General features: G+C 34.2%; 1 protein-coding gene across 1 annotated transcript in view; it reads right to left on the bottom strand.

Annotated features, from left to right (window-relative positions):
• The window catches only part of Pdk1 (Phosphoinositide-dependent kinase 1), a 118,802-nt gene extending 95,172 nt beyond the window's left edge, over window positions 1-23,630 (bottom strand). Inside the window, exons 1-2 of the mRNA XM_073091415.1 lie at window positions 23,423-23,630; window positions 22,205-22,295 (exon numbers count right to left, since the gene is read on the bottom strand). The gene's annotated coding sequence lies outside the window, so the exon portion shown is untranslated. The remainder of the gene's footprint in view (window positions 1-22,204; window positions 22,296-23,422) is intronic.
• Between the last annotated feature and the right edge of the window lie 1,644 nt (window positions 23,631-25,274).

Raw genomic sequence — 25,274 nt, 5'->3', positions numbered from 1 at the left:
AATAAGAATCTATCGGGCTGTCCCTCCAATTTCTCTTTTATTTTCCTTATTATTAGCTTGCGTGATATGACGTCAGTTTATAATGTTTGATTGTTAATGAAGTCCGGAAGCATTGTGGTATGTATCAAACGATTCTCTAATTATGATAAAGTTATTTTGTTATTTTTGTGGTGGGTTTCCCCTCATGCAGTTTACAAGGAAAATACGTCAGTAAACGTTTTAAAGACTAAAATAGTTACGGTAAACTTCCGTCAAAGCTAAAAATAGCTTGATGATGATGAATAAAGTTTTCATAAAGAATCATAATAAATCGCCTCTGTGAAACGCCGCATTGAAACATTTTTAAATAACTCTGAAGCCTAAATCTTAAAGTCTTAAGGTCTTGTCGCAATGTTGTCGTCTACTGATAATTAATGAAGATATAAGAATAAGATATAAGAAGATACTGATGAGTAAGTGATAATTAATTTCTAATATACACATTACACGTAATTTCGAAAAACCGGAAGTACCTGGAGCATGTCTGGGATTGGAACGTAGGACTCCTAGGAGTCTTAGGCTTAAGATTTGGCATGTCAATCTAGATTGACATGCTAAATCTTTCAGGCTTTCACTGCTGTATATCATGTATCATATATACTCATATCACCATTTATCACTTGGTTTATAATCTAAATTCGCTGGTTACAGTAGCTGGCAAACGTCACTACGTTGCCAGAATTTAAAAATAGAGTGAACTATGTGTGGCGGTGGGTGGAGGGGTGAGAAAACTAAAGGTTGGCGTATTATTAACAAACTAAATCGGGGGGACCCAAACAAACCATCATGAGCGGCGACCTACATTCCCGCGTCTGAGGGCGGCACAAGACACGAACATGAATCATGCAGGCGAGCGGCTCCGCTCACCCTACAAGCTTTGATAACTAAAATAGAAAGATACTTCACCACCTCGAAATTAAATGAGGCCACAAAAGGATGATTTTATTATTTATAGTTTGAATTGTCACAAGGCATAAAAGAACAGTTTTATAGAAAATTTGCGTATTAATGACTACGTTACATCATCAACCCATTATTGTCCCACTGTTGGGCAGGGATCTACTCTCAGAATGTGAAGGATTAGACCACCGCGCTGGCCAAGTGCGTATTGGTAGAATTCTCATACCTTTGAGAATATTTTTTATATAAATCTCTCAGGTGTGCAGGTTTCCTCACGATGTTTTCCTTCACTGTTGTAAGCAAGTGATAATTAATTTAACTTTGAAAAATCCGAAGTGCGTGCCTAGGATTCGAACACTATGCTTTTTATTTTAACATCGGCGCCTTTCCCACGTAAGAGCCCTTTTCCATTTAACGGCGATTATACTTAGAAATAACGATTACTTACAAAAACACCGATTGTTTCAAAAGCACTGATTGCTAGAGTCTAGACTTCGAAGTAAAGTCCTTCAGTTGGAAGCTTATCAGAAAATGATATCGGCATTTATCAAACGCCATCAACGTAACTTTACATAAACAAACGCTAAAAAACAAAGATGACTGTATTATGAGATTGTGGGATTTAAACTAAAATAAAGTAAATTATTACAAAAACTAATCTGACAGCAAAAAAGTATGTAAACAAGTGACTAACGATCGATTTGAAACGTACAGTAGGTAATTTTCAACATTGTCCTAGTAGTTCCGGGACTAGAATAGGGTTACGATATACCCTGCCTCTCGTAAGAGGCGACTAAAAGGGGTTTCCGGGGTTGGGTCGATTTCAAACAGAGCTAAAAATGTTGTCATCTCTAATAACTTTGAATATTCTTTTGAGATTGTTATTGTTTTCTATTAATATTATAGTCTTCATCTACCTTTTTACGTTCCAAAACAAAACAATACCCAAAAGTGTGCTATTTGCGAGAAAACTAAAACTATAACATTCAGTCCCTTAAGAAGATATTACTCATTTTCCGTTTACGTTGAAATAAAGTCGAATAAAAACGAAGTTACTCGTAAATATTCTATTTATTTAATATTTCATATCATGTTGATAAGCAAGCATTCAAAAATAGTATAAATTTTTCATTTGAGAATAATATAATACTCTTATCCTAGTGTTTTAAACATTGATCATGGTTTATCTATCATTAGTGTAGCGTAAGTTAATACCGTCATATTATTATATCCACGGAGCTCCCGGGCCCCCCCCTCACTCCACCCGCCGACACATCTTCAGTGGCCTCGCAGAGTTTATTCAGACCGGTGGTGCGTTTCGTATTTTTTGAGAGATATTCATATTTCTACCGATTTCGGTGCCGTGGACGAAATTCGACTCATTCATCTCCTAACCATAATTGCAAAAGGTATTGTAATTGAATTTTTATAACACAGTGTTTCTTATAGCTAACAAGAACATGGATATTTTAAATGTATTCGATTGCCATCTAGAAAGTTCCACAAGCTTAAAAATTATATGTTTGTTCCAAATATCATTAGTGATACTGTCATTTGTGTCAATTTTTCAAGTAACTCTAATGATATTGAATGTAACACTAATGAAATATTATAATATTGAATTGTTAACAAAAAATTAAGGCTTTCCGCCTGATTACGTCAAAGGCAGAGTGTTTTTTTTAACAGTTCTTCTTTTTTATGCGTAACATGATTATCTACGAAATTTGCTATAAATTATTATCGGTGTTTATATTTTGAGTTTGAGTGTTGCTTAGTGTAATTTAGCTAGGGCTTAATGGGTGTTATTTATGAAATTATTTTTTAGGACATTATGCCTAATAAGAAAAGGATGACTGAAGATGAGTTAGAAAAAAAGAAGAATAGCAAGGAGAGAAAAATATAAACAAATTAAAAACGACCCAGAAAAATATGCCGCTGAAAGAGCTAAAAAAAGAGAAGCTTATCTACAACGAAAAGAGAGTAAGAAGTTGAAAAGTATTAACCAAATGTCTCCAAGAGAGCAAAGATTACAACGGAAAAAGTGGAGGGAAAATTCCAAACGTTATCACGAGAAGAAATTAAATGAGAAAAAGATACAAGAAGTGATTGTCACACAAAAAATTGAACATTGAAAATTGAACATTGAATTCTACAGCTGATGATAAAACTGGCGACCCATTGGATGCACCTGATACAGAACGACAAAATAAGTTAAAAAACAAAATCTTATTGAACAAAATTAAAGCTTTAAAACGAAAGCACCTCTTGGAAAAGAAAGAAATGTCATGTTTAATAAAAAAAATACCAATACAGGTGCAGAGCTCTAATGCGAAAAATTAAAATTATGAAAAATAACCGAGAAAAAGAAAATGTGGATAATGAAAAAACAGGCATAAATGAAGCTACAGAAGATAACACTAAGTCGAATACTGTATGTCCAAGACGAAATTATGACCTCTATAGGAAGTGTCTACGCAGCCGTTTACAAAAGAAGATTTTAGAAGGAGGCAAAAGTATCCAAGAGTTAGTGGAACGATTTTATGAAGATGATATCAATAGTCGCAATACTGCCGGCAAAAAACAATGTGTTAAAAAGTTCGGAGTTACGAAACAAAAGCGGTATTTATTGGACTCTGTAAAAAATTTGCACAAAAAGTTTATGGAAGAAAATGCAAACATACGAATAAGCTATGTTACATTCGCACGACTACGTCCGTTTTGGGTTTACCTTCCTAGAGATGATAGAGATACTTGTGGTTGTACAGTTCACACAAATATGGATCTATTAATCTCAAGTTTGAAGAAAAAAGGGATAGTTGACATAACTAACTTCCAAAAGATGTTGGATATGTTGTGCTGTGACAAATATAATCTAAAATGTGTTTCTCGTACATGTCAAATTTGTAAAAATAAAGTCATACCATACAACGAATTTAGTAACGATCAAGAAATAGAATACTATGAGTGGGGCAGGGATAAGAAAAAAGTGGGTCAAAAAGAAATTAACATCACTAAGAAATTTAAACGCACAACTCAAATAAGAAATGTGATATTAAAACTAGAGGATTCTCTTCCTCAATTCTTCTCACATACTGCGAATATTACCAATCAATACCAAATTATAACAGAGCTGAAAAAATCCCTGAATGACTACGAAACTTTAGTCCACATGGACTTTTCGGAAAATTATAGCTATAAATTCGCTGAGGAAGTACAAAGCTTGCATTTTGGAGGTAGTCGTGGCCAGGTTTCTTTGCACACAGTAGTAATTTATATTAAAATGGGAAGAGAAATCATTAACTATTCTCTATGCACAGTAAGTGAATGCACTCGACACGATTCACCAGCAGTGTGGGCTCATCTGCAGAAAGCACTGGAGTTTGTATTTGAGAAATCTCCTAATATTACTACTGTGCATATACTAACTGATAGCCCTTCGAGCCAATATCGCAACAAGTATATATTTTACATTATGACACAGCTGCAAAATGTCTTCTCATCATTAAAGTCAGTAACTTGGAACTATCAGGAAGCCGGCAACGGTAAAGGTGCTCCAGATGGAGTTGGCGCCGTAGTTAAAAGGACGGCTGACTACCAAGTAAAATGCGGGCGTGATGTGGGGGACTTCTCAACATTTGTTGGTATTGTGCGAGAAAATATAAAAAATGTCGAGATACGGGTTGTAGAAGAACATGAGATTAGAGAAAAAGAAATTCATCTCCCCAAAAACATATCCTTTTAAAGGAACTATGTTAGTCCACCAGGTGCTTTGGAACTCCGAATCGGAGTTCCTTGAGTTTAGAAAATTGAGTTGCTACGAGTGTGTTGACACCATTTGTAAGCACGACAAGCATATGCAATTGCATAAAATTTACAAAAGTGCAATAGATTCAGAAGTCGGTAATGTTAAAATCATACCTCATAATAAGAAGATTAAAATATTGAGCGATATCACCATTAAATACACCAATAAGCCCAATAAAGCTCCAACTTCTCGAATTCGCAAAGAGCAGAATGTTACACCACTTGCTAAAGTTAAAGGTACTTGGGAAAATCAGTCATTCATGGTAACTCAAACAGAAGCAATGGCACCTGGATTTGGGCAACAACATCAACAAGAATTTCTTACGTTTTTGAATCAACAACAGGCATCCAAAGATTGATTGAACAATTAAGACAGAACATTTCTGGTGAAGATATAATTAAAGAAAGCAGAAGCAGAAATCAAGAAGAAAATTTTATATAAATAATGATTAAAACCAAAGAAAAACAAGACCAAAATCGGCAAAATTATTGATTGTAATATGGAAGACCTAAAAATTGAATCAATAGTTGAGTACTTTTAAGTATAAAGAAAACTACTGTTTCTAATTATATATATGGATAACTTTGATTTATGTTTGTTTAGACTTTGATTAGATGTTATATATTTGTTTGAAGCTTGTGCTTATACGAATATATTAAATTTTAATCCTAAAGTTCCTCTAAGAAGACTGAAAAATTATATGCATCCAAATAATATTTTTATGATTGTTAAGAGACATTAAACTGATTTAATCCAATTGGGTTAGTTTTATTTTAATTTTCTGATATTGATCGTAAAATTATTAAAATGAGTGGTTACAGATGTTTTTTTTTTTAATTGTCATTAGTAGTCATCTAATCTCATTAGTGTTTTAGATAATTTCATTAGTGCAACAACATCACTCATTCGTGTTACTCTGATTTTAATTTTTCAATAGTTTTCATTAAAAAATCATCAATATTTTATTTAACGTATGTTAATATAACCCCATATAGTGACGTCATACCATTAATAACCCAAAAAACGGGTATTTAAGAAATCAAACAAAAAAGTGTCATTTTAATTCGAAATTTGAAATCGACCCGGTTGCTGGCGGCAAGAAAGGTCGAATCGTCCGCAAGCGACGCAGGAAAGGACGACGGTAAGTGTCGTCGCATACTTTTGTAAACACCGCATGTACAGAAGCGTAACCTACTTCCCCAGGACAGAACCCCGTCGGAGCATCGCGGTTGGAGGATTCTGGCTGTATACTGCCGGTGATCGGAGTTGTCCAACAAGCGCAGAGGACGGCAACCAGGGGGGTTTTAGTGCAGTAAAAATCCCACGTAATCCTGCGTCGCTCTCAACGACGGGTACCTTTTGAAAATTTCCCTCGTTATTAAAAAAAAGGTATGTTGCATTATATTCCCATTCTATAAAATCCTATCACTTCTTACATTGAGGACATCAACAAAATCCATCAAGCAAACCGTTATTCTACATATGGTCACAAAGAGATCAACATATTTATACCCGAATAACATTAGACTCTTTCTGGGGCAGTCAGGTTACATTAGCATCCTTCGGGGGCAGTCGAATAAAAACTGGTTTGATCTGAAACTACTGTAGTTATATCTGAAGTTTGACGAAAATTTTTTGACGAATGTACACTTTTTTTCTTCACGTCGTTCAATTTGTTTGCGTCATATTATTTAAATCCAAAACCAAAACTATTGAACAGTTTCCATGGTCAAGGTTATACTTTTGAAAACTTTTATAAGTTAACAATGTTGAATCTTTGAGGTAAACAATTTAATGGTAAGGATTTTTTAATGTTTTAGTCAATACAGTTCGTAGAAACAACTCGAATATGAAACTCAGACGCTTGGCCAAAACCAACAGTCACTAACATCTGAATCATCGGCAGACGCGTTCTCAGATTTCAGCGATGATCTCACAATAATAATGATCGCAGCATCGCACTTACAAATCGCATCATCGAATATTTCGTCACTAAAGATTGTGACTTCATCGATCATAAAATCAGATTTAACAATTTAAATAATTCTTGGGTAAGAAGTAGCCTCCTAAAAAGTTCTTTTCGAAAAATCCCATTAAATTAGCTACCGTTAAGTTCAATCCAGAAAATACCAAATAATAAAAGAAGTTGTTAAATTTCAGGTACCAGGCAACATCTACGAATACAAGTTTAGGATAAAGCTGAATGGAAATCACAGGCTGAAGTTCAATTTTATTTCTTTACATAAATACAAATATAGAACATAATACGAAGTGAGGTATGCTAATTAATATAGTATTGTTTTCATTCCGGATTTTCCCGTCCCGAGGGTAGAAATATTAACATTTTGTTTGTCCCTAGTATACATCCTTAAGTATACGTACACCTGTACGATAAACAAAGTATCAAAGACGGATCGAGTCTACACGTTCGACCTAGATTCAGAACGCAGTCGCATCCTATCAAAGGTGCATTTCACAACGCTACATATTTTCCCTTTATCCTTGGCGTTGCGCCAGCATCACCAAACATGTCTATATAGATCGTTAGCAATAAATTGTTATTATCGACAAATAAACAATCGATTATACCTAATATCCATTACCCCCAATCGTTTATTAAACTGGCAAAACCTCAATACCGTTAATATAACACTTGATGAAAATTAAATGCATTTTATAGCGAAAAGGTGTGGAAATCCACCTCGGCGTGGTATGTCCATTATGTTTCATATTGGGTCGTGTGTAGGGTTGCCATCTTTTGTGGAAAAATAAACATTAAAAACTAATAGTACCTACTTTTAGGAAAAGTTAACAGGACTAACTTTTTTCTTAAGTTACATAAATCGCTGAAACCCATTTTTTGCCGACTCAACTAATTATAACATAGGTTAAGGCGACATTTTTTCTTTACTATCTATTTCTAAATATAGGAATGGCACATGAGTGAGCCCCACGACATGTATTTCTTCTATATCATAAAATACCCACTACTGACTAACTGTAATAGCACTCCCACACAACACTAGTACATTATACGGGTGGCAACCCTGGTCGTGTGCGTCGTCCGTTGTGCAATATTTAGAGTAAAAACTGCGGAACGGAACCGTGCCCAGCGACCTTACCGATTTCGTGAGCAAACAATGATAGTAGGTTATTTGAGTGCACCGTTTTGTTACACGGGCAAGTAGGCGAGTTGAAAAATGCACGCCCGCGACCTTAGCCCACTTGCGACCGGCGAGGCGGCGCTCGGCGCTCGGTAGGCCACTCGGTGGGCACGTGAAAGACCGCCAACCAATGCGAGATGCTAGTCTTGCGACACGATTTCAACACGCACGGTGTAGATTGACATAAGCTGCGGTAAATACTCGTATTGCTTTGGTAACTGTAAACAGGTGACGGTCGATTCCTAATTTATTTTTGAGGTGGAATTTTTTAGACCAGGAGAGGAGACAATGTTGATGAAACGATTTTTGTAACGGAAACGCTACGCGGGACGATATGTTACAATAATAATATTTAATTGGTTGTATTTGGTGATCTGTTTAATATTATCTTTTCGTTTCGCTTTTTACACGTGTACATTATTATACGCGAATTTTTTAATTAGTCTACTTGGGTCTACTTTTCTAATCAAGAACGCATTAAAATTAACAGGAAATTTTGTATAAAGATCTAATTCTGATGAAACTATCGCAGTAAAGGTCACGTTAATATTTTCGTGACTATTTCCATTTAATGTTGACACGCTGTGGTCGAATTTTAATAGAACACAGGCACCACGCACCACGGTACTAAATCGAATTGTTAGAAAGCGGTTACGTAATGACACTTCGGAAATTTAATTGAATACGATTGTGAAATAGGTTAGGTAACCGTTCCAACAAAACAAGATCGCAAATTACATTAAAAGACCAGTTCTATCAATAACAGACGAAGACATGGTCTATTTGTGCTTCGTGATGCCTTCTCCAGAGGTTTCCCTCTACATATAGGGGCAGAAATATTTCGGGAATTTTTAAGGGGCGGGAGCCTACCTTTTATAGTAGGTTATTTAATCTAGGCGACCTTTTATATTCGCAGTTTAATTGCAGACACAACATCCTTTTAGTCAACTTCATTCGCAGCCGAATCGAATTCAAAGGGTTTGGGTTATAGAAGACGTTCCTTAATAAACAGTTTCAAGAGGAAAGTTTCCAAACAGTTGGCACCGCTGATTATGCCTCAATACTTGTAATGGGCACAATGATACGCGCACGTTTTTGTGCCACAGTTACAGCGCTACGCAAGTGACGGCGCATTGTGGCTGCGACCTTGTCACGGCCCTTCGAGTTGAGCAACAAACATCATTCGTTGCGACCAAACAAAAACATGCAGCATAACAAACACGGCGTGCAATTAAATTGAAGCACAAACAGGAAACTGCCGCGGGGAATCTTCGCTAACCTCAAATTATACACAGCATGTTAATACGTGTGTACTTGAAAATGTAAACAAACATATTTTTGTTCAATGAAAAAACACGACATTATGTTGATGGCTTAGTAATTGAGGATAAATTTGTATTTTTGCAGTGATTACCCTTAATTGCCGGCGGAGTAAACAAAAATATTACCGTAAACATCGTATGCAATTTTGTTTTAAAAATATAATTGAAAGTAGAATTTACTACGAATGTTAAACCCGGAAGGATACCACCGTCTTTTCTATTTCTAGCGTGAAGCAGTTCTTCCGTTTTGGTGGAATGGTGGAATGACCGACTTACATATGAGACCAGCTTAGTCATCAGAAGTGACAACGCATTTGTGTTCGAATGAAGGTTTAACCCCTGCTCTACATGGAATTGGTCTCTTGCTCTGTGGCAGTAGCCTTTTACCATCACTATTGCAAACTCATGTACTACTTTAAATTTATAAAAAAGCCATTTAGGAAGTGCCTATGACGCTTTCTTCTAATTATGTAAAAGCAATAAAAAAAACTATTTTCCTCTGGGAAAGAGGTCCGCGTTTTAGCATAAACAAAGAGTTGCGCTGAGCGGTCTCATTCACTTTCTAAAGCTACATAATATTGGTGTAACAAGCTTGTTTAGACGCCGCTTCGCACGGTGTGTGCGGTTGTCCTAGGGATGGCGATTCTTTCCGAAAAAGATACGATTTTTAAATTGATTAGAATCGAAGTGTGATTAATCGATTCACAAAAGATTCGAGGCCAAAAGAATCGTTGGTCTTCGCTCTATTCAGGGCCGAAGCTAGCGAAAAAATGGTCGCCAGTAACAAACAATCAATGAAATACGTATCCGTCAGAAAAAAAATCCTGTAGGTAACACATTTTGTTAATATTCAGGCAACTTCGAGAAAATCGAAATTCAATTTTCTAAGACGAAATATCTATTCACTGAGATCGATTAAAATACTCGATATGTTTGGATTGTTTGGTCCAAAAAATCGTTTCTTCGATTAATGTCACAGATCGCCATCCCTAGTTTGTACTCGCTTCTCCGGTTTATTTATTAATAGCAAGTAGTGGTTATTCTCGCAATACTGTGAGAAAGAGAGAGCCAGTGAGTGTCTACGGGTGATGTTGCAATGGTGTTGTTTTGCAAAAACACCGCCTCTGGCAAGGCTGTCGACACCACGCGGATTCGTGCGCTCGGATCCTGTTTACTTACCAGCTGTGTTATGTATTTACTATCTATTAGCACTTAAATATTATCGCATCATATTTCACGTATATAATCTTACGAGATTTCAATCTTTGATTAATTTTCATGTTATTGACCCGAAGTCCACTGACGGCTATTAGTAGTACCTACCTCTATATAATAATCAACCTTAACTCATTTTCGCTTAGTATACGATATTTGTCATCTTCTAGTAGGCGGAAATTGTCAAATTTTGATATTAAGAGAAGATATTTGTTAAATTGAATTATTATAAATTCAATCATATACATTTTCAATTTAATCATTTGGTCCAAGGTTTCTTTGTATTATCCCGGTATAAACCGAATCATAGCTATTGGTCAGAATATGTAATATTGTCAACGTCGAGCTCCTTTCAGTTGCCAGGCGAAAATATATGTATTTTAAATTAATAATCAGTTCTTGATACACGTATGTACGGAAAATCTCTAGATAAACCGGCTGGTCTAAAAATAGATGACAATTCAATTTGTTTCTATGCACATATGTTTATCAGCGTCTACACATTTACAACAATAACAATCTAGAATTAACAACATTCACTTATTATTTAATTATTCAGAAATACCATATAGATAATAAAATGTATTTCCGTACCGCTTTAGAATAACTGTCAACTTTGTCAAAAGCATTTATAATAATGCTAATGCTAAAAACTGCAGTAAATCATAATGCCTGGCCAGTCATAACTTTCTGTTAGTAGTTCAAGTAACGGAATATTCAGATGTTTCGCATGGTAACTGTTAATTAAATCACTTGTCTAACGTCTTACGTAAATGCAAAACTTGAGATCGCAAGAGGTTCTGTATAACAGCACATAATTAATATGACATGCGAATCAACAATAGCAAAACATGTTCCCTGGTGAACGGTGAACAGCAAGGGTAATTAGTTAGATTCACACGGCATTTACAGCGGAAACTGCGAAGAATTTTCTCTTGCAACCTTAGATGAGTAAAATACATAGATTGATCACTGAAAAGAAACTAGAAAGTGTAACCAGTTTTGAGAATTTAAATTCTTGCGTACATAAAGTGTTACTACGTCTCTGTTCTAAAATCTCCCTAAAATGTTTGAAATGCTTATTTATATATTACATAAATTACGTCGTATTAGTTATTTATACGTAAATCTCTAAATAGGTTTTTTATTTGTCAAGAATTAAAAAAAATATATTAAATCATCCTTTTGTGACTTCATTCAATCTCAAGGCGGTGTAGTCTTATATATAAAATTGCCGTCACAATGTTAGTTACCGACTACCGTACTCCTCCTTACCGATCTTCACCAAATTTTATATGCATATTCAATAGGTCTGAGAATCGGCTACTATATATCTTTCATACCCCTAAGTGATAAGAGTTGTTCACCACTACATTTTTTTATTTATAAGGCAACACAACGTTGCCAGATCAGCTAGTATCTTTATATTTTACTTATCAAAGCTTGCAACATAATAATACACGGCACACTAACCTGAGAACCGCGGTTGAAACTCGAGCAATGGGAAACATTTTGATAAAGGATTTTTGAAGTTATAATTCTTGACGTTTTTGAAAATGGTGACTTATCTTTCAACATCGACATCTTAAATACAACATATAAAGTTGCCTAGTAATGTAGCAAGTCTTGTAAATAATCTACCTACGAAATATTTTTAAATATTTCATTTTTAGGAAGGACCTCGACTTACCAACTGTTTATAATAATTCCTCTTTATTTATAATAATTATGAAGGTCTAAGTAATTGTTGAAATAAATAGTTAACTCCTAGACTGCCTTGTACTGTAGGTGACACTGCGAAGTGTTACCGCTTTCGAACATTTTTTTTCGAATTGGTTCCGCGTGATACAATTTCTCTTCAACTAACATTGTGGCTAGCATATAATTAATTATGCAACTGATAGTTACCGCACAGGCTATATTGCCGCACTATGATACACGCAACAACAATATAATACAATATATAAAACGAATCCGTCAAAACATATTGCAAAACGCAGTCGGAAATCTTCAACATCGTTTTGATAAAAATAAACACAGCATTATGACTATTATATTTCTACGATAACACAAAGTGATGATTAAATAATAATAAAATAATTTGTTGTCACTACCAATGAGGCAATGAACTAAGCAAGTTTCGTGGATGTAATACGAAGATAAGAGTACGTCACTACGTAATTTACCAACATTTAGACGTTTTATAACACAACACAGACAGAAAATTCGTTTATATTGTATTTCAATTGTTCGAACCAATCATATTTGATTGTCAATAAAGTCATAACTTTAGCCGAATATTTGTAAATTTAATTTCAGTGCATACTATGTCCCTGGGCCTTGCAAATATATGACCAATGTTGGCCCAATGTTGGAAGACGAGCAGGAAAATCGATCGTAAATACAAAAAACAAACAAAACAAATAATGGGCGCGGGAAATGTTGCGTAGCGGCACGTCGTTTGCAACGATACTGCGCCGTCAAAACATGTTGCACAACGCTCGCATTCCAAGCGGATGTCACTTCGCTCCACTTAACTTACAGACCCTGTAACTGTTTTATAAACTTTTCGGAATGTACACAGCGGCCACGTTTAAAAAAAACGACAAAACACTGTGTATTATGTTATACGAAACATAGAATTATTACTCAAATATTTAACCCTACAAGAACCTACGTAGGCTTCTTTATCTCAAAAATGTTAATGTTCCTATCCAAAAAAATCTAGGAGTGCATATAGGAAGACGATAAGGAACATTTTACACGAAATATATACTATCTAGCTGCGCCCCGCGCTTTCACTCGTAGTACCGTGTGGGCAAAAATATAACCTGTTTCTTCTGGCTAATGAAGCTTTCAAATGGTAAACGAATTATTAAAATCGGTTCAATAATTTAAGAGTTTATCACAAACAATTTCTTATATCTCTCTCTCTATATACTTAAATACAAATATACACAAAAGACGAAACGCATCGCAACGTGCGCGAGAAGCGTTGCGTAGCGGCACGTCGTTAGCAGCGATACTGCGCCGTCAAAACATGTTGCACAACGCTCGCATTCCAAGCGGATGTCACTTCGCTCCACTTAACTTACAGACCCTGTAACTGTTTTATAAACGTTTCGGTTTGTACACAGCGGGGAATAACAAACACTTATCAGACAAAGATAACGTCATTTTGAACCAAAACAGGAAAATTACTAATTTTAGGTACATATATACAGATAGTCATATTAGTGTTGTATTGAATTGTTTTTGATATTTTTACTACGTGAACTATACAATTACAAGTGGATTAGTATTAAAACATACGACATATTTACTACTCCAATTTTTAACAGGGTTTACTTTATGAGATTAGTCAGCAATGCTCAGTCGATTACGATGATTTAAAATAATAATTAATGTTTATTATTATGCTACTCTAGATCCATAGGTAATCCCATTTTGATATCCACTAGATATCGATAAACAATCTTGAATAACTCAAATGTTTTGGAATATATATTACGATATCTCTTACAATACATGTAACCTGTTTTGATCTAAAGTTCAGTATAGATCTACATAGGATAAACAAGGATAGCGCATATCGACCCCTTCTACGTATAATATCGTAACTGCAAAATGAAAACTTTACAGGAGAGCGTTTCAAAGTTTCGAATATGCTAAAATGCGAATAAAATTTGCATTTCTTCAGGTATCTCTATGAAATTTGGTATATATATTTTATTTTATACGCTTAATAACGTTACTTATGTTGATAAAACACATTAAAGTAAGGCAATTTATGCAATAAAAACGAAAAGGTACTTTTGTGGGTTACGATATTATACGTAGGAGGGGTCGATATTTCAAATCAAATCAAATCAATTTTTTTTATTCAAAATAGGTTCTTTACAGAGCACTTTTTTAATGTCAAACTACCACCACTTCACAAGGTGTTTCGTTATGGAGAAGAAGCGGCGAAAGAAACTCCATAACACACATCTTTTAAAAAAATGGATTTTACAATGTTAAACTTAACCTAATGGTACATGTGGAGCTGGAACTACTTCAGACCACACCGTTTTGTCAGTCAAATAATCACTTAGTTTATAGTACGCTTTTTTACATAGCGTTTGTTTAACGACATGTTTGAACTTTTTTCTGTGAGATTCAAAATGTGGTCAGGTATTTTATTGTAGTAGCGAATACAGTTACCCATGAAAGATCGAGCCACCTTGCATAATCTATGTTTAGAAATTGCTAATTTATTTCTATTTCTAGTATTAAAGTTATGGTGGTTACTATTTTTTTCAAACATATCAGTATGTTTTCTTATATACATAATATTTTCATAGATGTATTGACTATGTACCGTCAATATGTTAATAGTGGGAAACAGTTCTCTCAGGGACTCACCACGTCGCAGACTATATATTGACCTTATTGCTCTTTTTTGAATAGTAAATATAGAGTCTATGTCAGCAGCACTACCCCACAGCAGAATGCCGTAAGACATAATGCTGTGAAAGTAACTGAAATAGACAAGCCTGGCCTGGATTTATCATAATATCTTAATATTTCGTCACCAATTAAAAAAAATATATGTTTAATAATAATATATAACAATAATTATTAATGTTTAAACAAAATAATGTGTTCTAATGAATTTATTCGGTTGTCTTGATTGTTTTTCTTGAAGGGGAGCGCAAAATTTCTTCATATATTAAGATATCTTCACCAATTAAAATAAATATGTTTAACCAACGTGTAATGTTAAATAATGAATTTAGTTGGTTGTTGTAAAAAGGATTTTCCCGTGTCATATTGACATTATCTTCAATGGAAAAACCCGCTTAAAAAACCAAACAACCAACATACCGACAACACAACGCGATTTGAACTCTGTTATCATTGCTAATTTTCAACTATGTGTAAAAAATCCATTATCATAGATATTATTCAACTTTTTTATATTGATGGTAAGCGAATGTACCCATGGTTAACCCTAGATATCGGAGTCATATCTGAGCTCCGTCATAGATTCATTGCTACTCCTGAATACTAGTTATAACGTCTCGAATGTATAGGTGTGCGTGTCTCACTTCCCACATCTTTCAAATCAGACCATAGCAGCGCTTAACAACGTTGTTATAGGCAGAAACAGGTAAGACGGTTGTGCCTCCGGAAAAAGGGTTCCACCACCTTCAATAATTATAGTAACGGTAAGTGAAATTCCAACCTCAAGTAGGAATGAAATCTTTTCAAGTGTTGATACAGATCTCCATAGACGGCAGTGACTACTATCAGTCGGAGTGTATGCTCATCTGCTACTCCTATATTATAAAAAAAATGTGAGCCGTCACGAGACGCCTGGCAGATGTGAAACATCGACATTATTTTGTAAAAGTAATATGCAGAAAAGAACATATTGTGACAGGAACTAAATATGTCATAATGATAAAATAAAATATTACGATGTATGCGCATGGCGACGCGTCGCCACACCGTACACACTACTGCATATAGACTGTATATATACCATCGTATAGCGTGGCGACGTCGCCACGGCATGCGTCGCCACGCCAGAAATCGGTTTTACGTGCGGCTATAGATGTTTCACATCAAAAACTCATAAAACACAAACTACTGTTTATACATAACAAAGCCTGTTTGTATATACACCGCGAGCCAACGTAACTCGAACCGTCCACGTAAGTAATCCGGTCGGTACCTTGATCTGTGCAGCGTATAGAAAACAAGACTGAACTTTCTACATTGCACAACTGTTTTGCGTTTTGTTTGCCACGGAATGGTGTCACAACAGTTCTGTAACATAACAGATTCTATTTATAAACGAATCTACAGTTTTACTCAGATCAGCTTGGTCATCACAAAAGTAAAGTTGTGTCTTATATTAATCACTATTAGGACAATAGTCTAATCTATTCTCGTTATTAACAGTCTATCCAATGTTTTGCGTACCAAAGATCAACATTTGACAATTTCTACATACTAGATATTGTCACTTGTCATTTATATCTTTGGTAGGAAAAAAAATATATTTATTGTAACTAAAGGGCGCCAAAGGTTCAAATATTCACGTAGTTTGAATGGTAACAAACACAGCGCTCCATACGTAGAGTAACATTTCATGGGTTTGGTACATGCTAGATACCCAGACATACACCTAGAAAACATAATATATCTAAATGTAAAATTCATAAGCTTGTTCAGAATGGAACCAAAAATAAAATCATCTCCATGGGAATAAACATAAACGAAAATATTCATTTAATAACCGTTAATTACTCAGTTATATTAAATGTAATTAATATGTAGGAAATATATTAGTTAAACGCACAGTTAAGTAGTTAAGACGCAATTAGTAATACTCACTTAAAATTATCATAAATCTTAGGCCAATTCATTTTTACATAATTAATTTGTAAAATACGTAATAAATTATCTTATCTATAATCTTATCAAATTAAAAAAAAAATGGCCAAGTACGAGTCGTACTCATACACGAAGGATTCCGTACCACGTTTTAAGGTCGTGTATTATATTCGGTACGGAACCCTCCGTATGTGAGTTCGAATAGTAATAGGTATTTAGTATTTTTCGGTATAGTATTTATCATTATCGGAAATTTCCTACATATGAAGACTTTTCCTACATATTAATACTAAACAGATAAACCGATAAACGCCGGAAAATACCAGTTTCGTATATGGGGACCATCCTTATTTTATTTTTGTGTCAATTAATAACTTTTTTGTTGTTATATAGGTATATACCTACTTCCACAGACTTTGTAAATTCGAAGTGTTTATCTATTACGGTTCAAGAGATAGAGCTTTGTGACATTTAAACGAAGGCTTAGTAATAGGTTTCCGTTTTGAACCCTTGAGTACGGAACTCTAAAACTGCGTCACAATTCACAACGCAAGGCGGATTAATTCGCCAAGAAAAAATTCAGGTTTATTTTAATTTTTATTATTATCTAGACAAATATTAATTATTAATTTTACTAATTTTAAAGTGAAAATCTCAAAACTGAAATAAAAAAGGCAATATATTGCGTTATTAATAATTTAACTATAAATTACGAATAATTTATATTTTTACTTAACTGTTTCTCTTTTGTTTGACTAATCGACTAGAGAATAGCGGCGGTTCCGAAAAATACATCAAAATTAATATATAATTTCTTAAAGTTCTTTAAATAAATTATCCATTTTATATGCACCTTTTTAAAAGCTGGTGATATTGTTTGTTTGTTTCTTCGCGTTAAAATCTGGGAGTGGAGCAGGTTTTAAGGTCGTGTAATATAACATTTTAACATATTATCAGGACTCAGATATGGGTATATCAATTTTTTACTAGAGTAGCAAATTGACGAAAATATCGATCGATAGCTTCAAATGGATCTTATTTATAAATCGATAATTCAATTTTCACAAAAAAGAAGGACATTTTCGCCGACCTTTTCGTATATTTTTATATTTCCGTTTTTTTGATATGAGAATGTTGTATCGGAAATGGTTCATTGTCGATAAACATATTTTAGACTTAGGTCGAATATAATCGAAAATGCGATATATCGTTGCATCGCTTTTCTTGCGCAAATAACAAATATGTCTATGTTTGGGTATTGCGTTTCATAAATTCATGAACAGTGTATGTTTTGTTTACAAGCTTCAAGACGATATGACCTATTTATTATTGTTGACAGTCCAAAAGGAGGGTAATGCATTTCGAATAATGTATGTAGGTGAATTTTTTGGCACGCTTTGTAGATATGTGATAAATTTTTACATAATGTGCAGTTGAGGAAACCAGTTATTTTTTCATATATAGCTACAGCTTACTTTATTGCATCATTAATACATATTTTATTGGGTAGAAACAATATCCATTTTTTTGATAATGATAATAATATACGATATCCGTAATCTCGTACGAAATCATAACAAAACCATCCACGTTGCACAGAATTTCATAACATTACATCATAATAAGTTGTTACATTACTGTAATAAATAATACCAGACCTCACACAATATGTGTAAGTGCGAGTACAATATGTGTAAAAGATTACTATACAAGTGTTTCGTAACGATAATTCAAATAATCATAAAGAAACGTTTTCTACACTCACAGCCCCACACTAGGATTCCCTGTATCGTGGGTGCTATGGACACACACAGAGACAAATACACAAACACCCAGACCCAGAAACAGAAGACTAAATTCACCATTTAGAAATCTGTCTGGCCGGGGATCGAACCCGGGACCCTCTGCACGTCAGACCGGCATGGTGACCGCTCCGCCACGCGGGTCGTCGAAAAATGTATGTGATATGGAATTGTGTCGATAAAGGTATGTGATATGGAATTAAAGTCGACCTGCCGGGTAAGTACAAGTGTGTCACAGTGCTACAATGAAGCAAAGAAGCATTACAAAAGAAGCACCTTCACATCGTATGTAATCACAGTCGGGATGGCGATATGTGATCGATATATCAAATATATCGATATTTAGTAATACATCGATCTGGCAAGTTTATCTCACAAAAATATGACTAGATTTGTCTGTTGCAATGGCATTTAAAAAAAGATTAAACTATCCATACTTGCTATTTTTTTAGAATTTATTTATATGTAAAAGCTTTTTTTACGTCGGAATAGCGAAATTAAATGGAAAATAAAACCGACATTATAAGAGGCGAAAACACATACATTTATAGGATGAAACTTGCGAGAAAATGAGATATATTCATAGAACGAAAGTTGCTTCCTTTATCAATCGAAATAGCACAGCAATACAAATACGTTCGCGTATCGATTATCAATGTTAAGATTGGAGCCGGATTGTTATCGCGTTCTCGAAGTTTAGTTTTCTAGAGATTTCACTTTTATCGCGCTAACTGCATACACGTTTTGTCGATATTTTTCGGGGCGGTGCAGGAAACGAACGGGTGTCTGTGACCGACGCATTTCCAAGGCAGCAAATAAAATAAATCGATGATCGATTTTATAACACCTACTGTTTTTTTTTTTAGTATTCGATATTTTTAAGGAACGATCCTTAAAATTTAAATTCGAATCGATCTTTTTAGGAAACACTTGCCATCCCTAAATAGCAGCCGTCGAAGGCAGGCACACGCGAGCGGTCTCGGCGTGTTTGTAAACACGGCCTCAAGTGAAGGTTAGTAATTTCACTTCACAAATAAAAGTTACATGTTTTCCTATTACATGACTTTATTTATATACTCGTATATATGAATTGGTATTTTACAAACAAATTGCAATTCATGGAACTGATAAAACATCCGTTATTGTGCTGATATCAACGAGAGACTAACGAATAACGATGATTTAAGGAAACCAATCTATTTTACTTGTATGTTGTAGGTTTATCTATATTATTCTATATATATAAGTACAAAAACTAAAAAGTTAACAGCGGACAAAAGTTATTTTAATTATAGTTTTTATTTACCTAACACATAACTCATTAAAAATTATGTTTAAATTAACTTAATTATCTTGTTACGTAATCAGGGTCAAATAATACATGTATTGTACATGTATGTATGTATGAATAAAAATATTATTTAAGTTACGTAAAGCGCTCCGTGCGCGATGGTTCAAAATTTTGGCAAAACTATTAAATTTTGTAGATAAAATATAACAATGCCTTCCCTTTTTCGATTTATCCTTTTATACCTAAAATTAGTTGTAGTCAGACAATTGACATGATAAAATTACCAAAATATTAGTATAGGTACTCTTTATTTCAATTTTGTATCTCTAAATCAGCTAATTATAAAACGATTGAACTGAAAAAATCATTGAAGTCCTATTACGGTAGAAAACATCTTGTTAACGGGGGTCACCCCTCAAGGTTTTCCTTATTGAGGATGTCATAATTACCTTTATATAAAGTGACACTACGTGCCATGTATGGTCAAGTTCAATATCATGGCCATCGTTAGATCATATCACTTTAATCTAAGCCACCACAGTCCTTCTATGCATAATTGTAAACTTTAATGATTAAGTGCTATTCTAATTGTTTCCGTCAGTTATTGCAGCTGTCTTTTACTTTTTGAGAACATTATTAATAGTTGGAACAGCCTGTTATACGAGTATGTTTTTCAATCTTAACTTATAACTTTGCAGGTATGGGAAAATCCAAAAACAACACCGTTATAAGATTATAATTTTTAGGTCAAATGTAATAATCTAAGGGCACGGCAGTGTCCTTGCCAAGTCGAAGAATTTATAAAGAAGACGTTCAATAATATATACAGCCAAACGTAGAATCTTCTCCTTTTCAAAGTCTAAGAATTAGGTAACTATTAATTATTCACTATTCCATAAAATCGAGTAAAATCAACATGATTTTCAAGTGAATTGACTTAACCTTCACCTTAGTGCCTATCGATATGAAACGAAAGGAAAAATCTTGAGTAGGAACCAGCAATAATTACGACACAATAAAACTATTTATCGCCCATTGGGGAGACAAGAACCAGGCCAAGTGGAGAAACCACGAGACTTACCCGTGGAATGTTAGATTTGGCTATACACCGTGGATTTTATGTAAAGATTTCTCTATTCTCCTGTATAAAAAGGCCGCACATTTAAATTGGGAAGATAGGAATTGAATATAAAATAAAACAGCAATGTAATAAATGCATGAAATAAAAAAAGAGAATTTTAGAAATGTTAAAATGCGCAATTAAAATTCTGCATTACACCCGCATCTAATAGTCAATGTGAATTAATGACCACTTGAATAATTTGGCCTTTTTCCAATTTTGTTATTAACGAGGTAAATGCAACGTACAAATTTATTACGTTATGTAATGAGACGAACTTACGATGATCAGTATTCTGACATTAATTATGTTTTTTGTTTAGACGAATTGATTAACAATTTTGTTTTTTTTTATACTTTGTTTTTTATTTCACTTAGGATTATAGTATTATTATCTATATCGGGTTAATAAGAGTATCATAGAACTGTGATTTAATAGTATGACTCAAATCTTTTAATTCGCATGTAATTTCGTTTATAGGTGTACTCGTTTTGCATTTCACGGGACATTCATTTCATGTTAGAGTAAAAGCAAAATTCTGATATTCGTGGTCAATCCTCTTGTTAGCAATGAAGAACAAGCCTATGTTTGTTACGATTACATCTACTATTACGTCTATAGTATGCAAATATCGTTAATTATTACACGATTGAAATAGAAATTAAAATGGTTATGCTCGAAATGAGTTGCGAGCAATAGAAATTCAGCTACACTGGTGTAAATCAATGTTTAATATTTGAATTGGATTCATAATTGTCGAGTTACGAGTACCATAGTAGGTACTAGTAGGTAGGGATGTCGATATCAAATCGATTAATTAATCGGACTCTTTAATTGGTACTAAGTAATGAATTAATTTAGCGAATCGATCTCTGAATTCTCAGATACTAAAGAATATCAGTTTAAAACTCAAAAACAACTCGGGTTCTTTGTTTTTCGACATTCGAACTTACTTTGTTGGAATTAGATAAAAAATCTATTACTTCGTGTATTAGTTTTTGTTGACCAAACTAAAAGGGTTGGCTACGACCCATAGCAGCAATAATATGAATCGTATATCGGTTCCTAAGACATCAATCCTCTAGTCTTCAATATTTTTGTGGATAAATTCTTCAGATATGAATCTATGCCATAATACTTTAGGTACGGCAATGTTTCTTACCTGATTCCACAATCACAATCTCATTACGAGCAGCGCGTGATGCCTTAACCTACTTGTTGCCGGCATTGGTGACCATCTGCCTATTCCATTCCTGCATTAGAAATAAATATTGTTAGAATATTATTCAATAAGCTTAACGTCTACGTTTCCAACAAGTAGAGTAACTAAAACGGAACTGCTTACGTAGATACCGTCTACTGTTTATGTGGTAAAGCAAGTTGTTAAAATGTGTGTTAATTTGAATGTAATGAAGTTTAAATTAATTTTATATTCATGTAATATTAGTTCCAAAAGACTTTTTTCCTATAACTTTAGGAAATAATTAAATAAGAAAATATGTAACACCATTTTATTTTAAGACTCACTAAGATAGGGCTACTAAAAAGGAGGGGGTGGGATAAGAGCGGAGCCTTTGGTTCTGGGGAGCCTTCAAATGTTTACCAAGTTCCCTTGTAAAAGATCGTAAAATTAGATCAACTTCTTTTTAGACTTAGGACCTCATTTAATTTCCGCCCCAGGCCTTTTTCTTTCTTTTGTTTTCGAGGGGGAAACCTTCGAAAGGTACCCGGTGCCGTGGGAGCGACACAGAGTTATGTGGTATTCTTACCGCACTAAACCCCCCCCCCCCCAGTGGCTGTCCTCGGCGCTGCGTAAAGGACTCCGGGATCTCCAGAGGAACGCAACCTGCCAGATACTTGGTGCTCCTAGGAAGGACCACCAAGTATTTATTTTAAGTTAAATGGTCCATAAGGATGAAAAGGTTAAGAACCACTGTTATTTTCTGGATATATGTATAATGGTTTTTAAGTGGCTTTTTCTCAAATGTAATTATTGCCGTAATATTAAGATCTAAGAATCGTAAGGTTATATTGGAATTTTAAGGTGAGTAAATAAATTGGTTCTGTATACTTGTACCAAAAACGTCAGTGTGTCCCTTAAAACTGAGTAAGTACTTACAGAAATTAAAAAATGGATGTATTATATTTTTAGTCACCAAAATAATATAATTCATCTAGTAAGTACACCTACAACAAAAAATATTTTGATAAACAAACGACATTGACTTGACAAGATTAGATTCAAGGCCGTCTAGCCTAGAGTAGTGAAAGTTTGGTTATGTGGCAATGTTAGATTCTAAAGGAAACTTTTATATGATACAGCTTTATTGTAGCCATAATATTATGAATGAAGGAATCAAAATAGAACGATTTTACTCACCATTTCAGCTTCAGTCAATGCAATTGACCCCGTTTAAGAACTGTCCACACGAAATTTTCGACTTCACGTTAACTAACCGAGGATAAAACAGTATAAATATATGAACACATAAACCCCGACGTGGTTATCACAAAAAATAACTGTATTGTCTTTTAACATGTACCACTTTTTGCAAAAAAAACTTTATTATCATAAGCTGACAGCAATGGTAGTCATGGAGGACAAAAAACTGAACGAGATAAGAACTGCTTCCGCACGCCATCTATTAATAGACAAAGAAATATAGTTGTAATCTTGTGACTAGATTTGTACCTGTCGGCGTCGGTGTCGTGGCAAACCGGACGCATTAGATTCTTCGTTCCCTCATATCATTGATAGATGGCAATGTAAGTATCATCACAATGTTACATTACTACCAATATTACATAATATTTGAGCAGGTTAGTGCCACTAAAATTACAAATAAACTAATTTGTATGGAATTGTAAGTAACTGATGTAATTGAGGTTCATCATTACTTGCAAAACAGTACATTTAAAAATCAACATTGTTTCAGAAGTTTTACTCAGAGGTTTCAAGCAGGGTTGTTGCTGATGCAGGTTTTTACTAGATCAGCTGATGCTGATGCTGATGCTGATTTTTTCAGATTAATATCAGCTGATGCTGATGCTGATGCTGATATTTAAAAATACTAAATAATAAATATATTTTATACTGAGGTATTTGTACGTCCCTTACGAGAATAGTCTTTTTTAACCAACTTCACAAAATGAGGAGGTTTCTCAATTCTACCATATGTCTTTTTTATGTTTGTTCGCGGATAACTTCGTCGTTTATGAACCGAACTGGGTGATTTTTATTTTGTTGGAAAAAAAGATATTTCCAAAGTAGTTCCATTATAAGAAAATAAGGGTCTGATGACCAGAGAAATCGAGGGGAACTTTCAAAAATCGTAAGGGCGACTAGTGCATTTGTAAGATTTTTAGTATGTCATCACTAAAAAAGGTGAAAAAAATAATAATTAAAAAATACAATCGACTTCCATGTCACTACAAAGCAAAAATCAACTGAAACAAATTTTGGCTCAGCACATATCTGTGAAGCCGGCGCTCATCTTAAACACGCTGTTTACGCCGTTATCCAACGAAATATATTTAGCACCGACTTCAGAACCATGTACATAACCAACATCCACTTAAGCTACCCTCCACTCTGCAGTGACACAGAAGTCGGCATTTATTTGTTATTTTTTTTACAAATACTACACTGTGTCGTATCTTTGTTCAATAACGAAATATTTGGTCATATTGCACTTTTCACTGGATGTGGCATTATGAATTGAATACATAATTCTGTTATTGATTGATTGAACTATGATCGAAAGTTATTGATGTCTGACCAAATTACGTTGTCAATACAATCGAATGATTGTTTGATGACAACTTGTGTTTATAAACTTCTGTGATTGGCTAAAACTCCACGTGATTTAAGCTCGGTCCCGCCTTCAACGAACACGTTACAATTTCAATATCAGCATTAAATATCAGCATCTTTTGTTGCGGATGCGGATGCTGATGCTGATATTTAAAAGAAAGCTGATAATCAGCGGATGCTGATGCTGATGCTGATATTCGCAACAACCCTAGTTTCAAGCAATTGGAAAGACCAAACTGCTTGTGATTTTTTTGAGTTTTCAAATACCCAGGAGTTCTATTAGATATTTCCATTTTTACAATACATGATATAAAGTTAAAGCTTTATAAAGAAATTAAAATAATCAATTAAAATAATAAATAAATAAAAAGTATTTAATAAAACATTTTATTAACCCTTTGACCGTCGTACCATAATT

This window comes from Epargyreus clarus, unplaced genomic scaffold (genome assembly GCF_041222505.1).
Source record: "Epargyreus clarus isolate Ecla_fem2 unplaced genomic scaffold, WU_Ecla_fem_2.2 ptg000034l, whole genome shotgun sequence".
NCBI lineage: Eukaryota > Metazoa > Arthropoda > Insecta > Lepidoptera > Hesperiidae > Epargyreus > Epargyreus clarus.
This window is presented reverse-complemented; position numbering and strand designations above follow the sequence as displayed.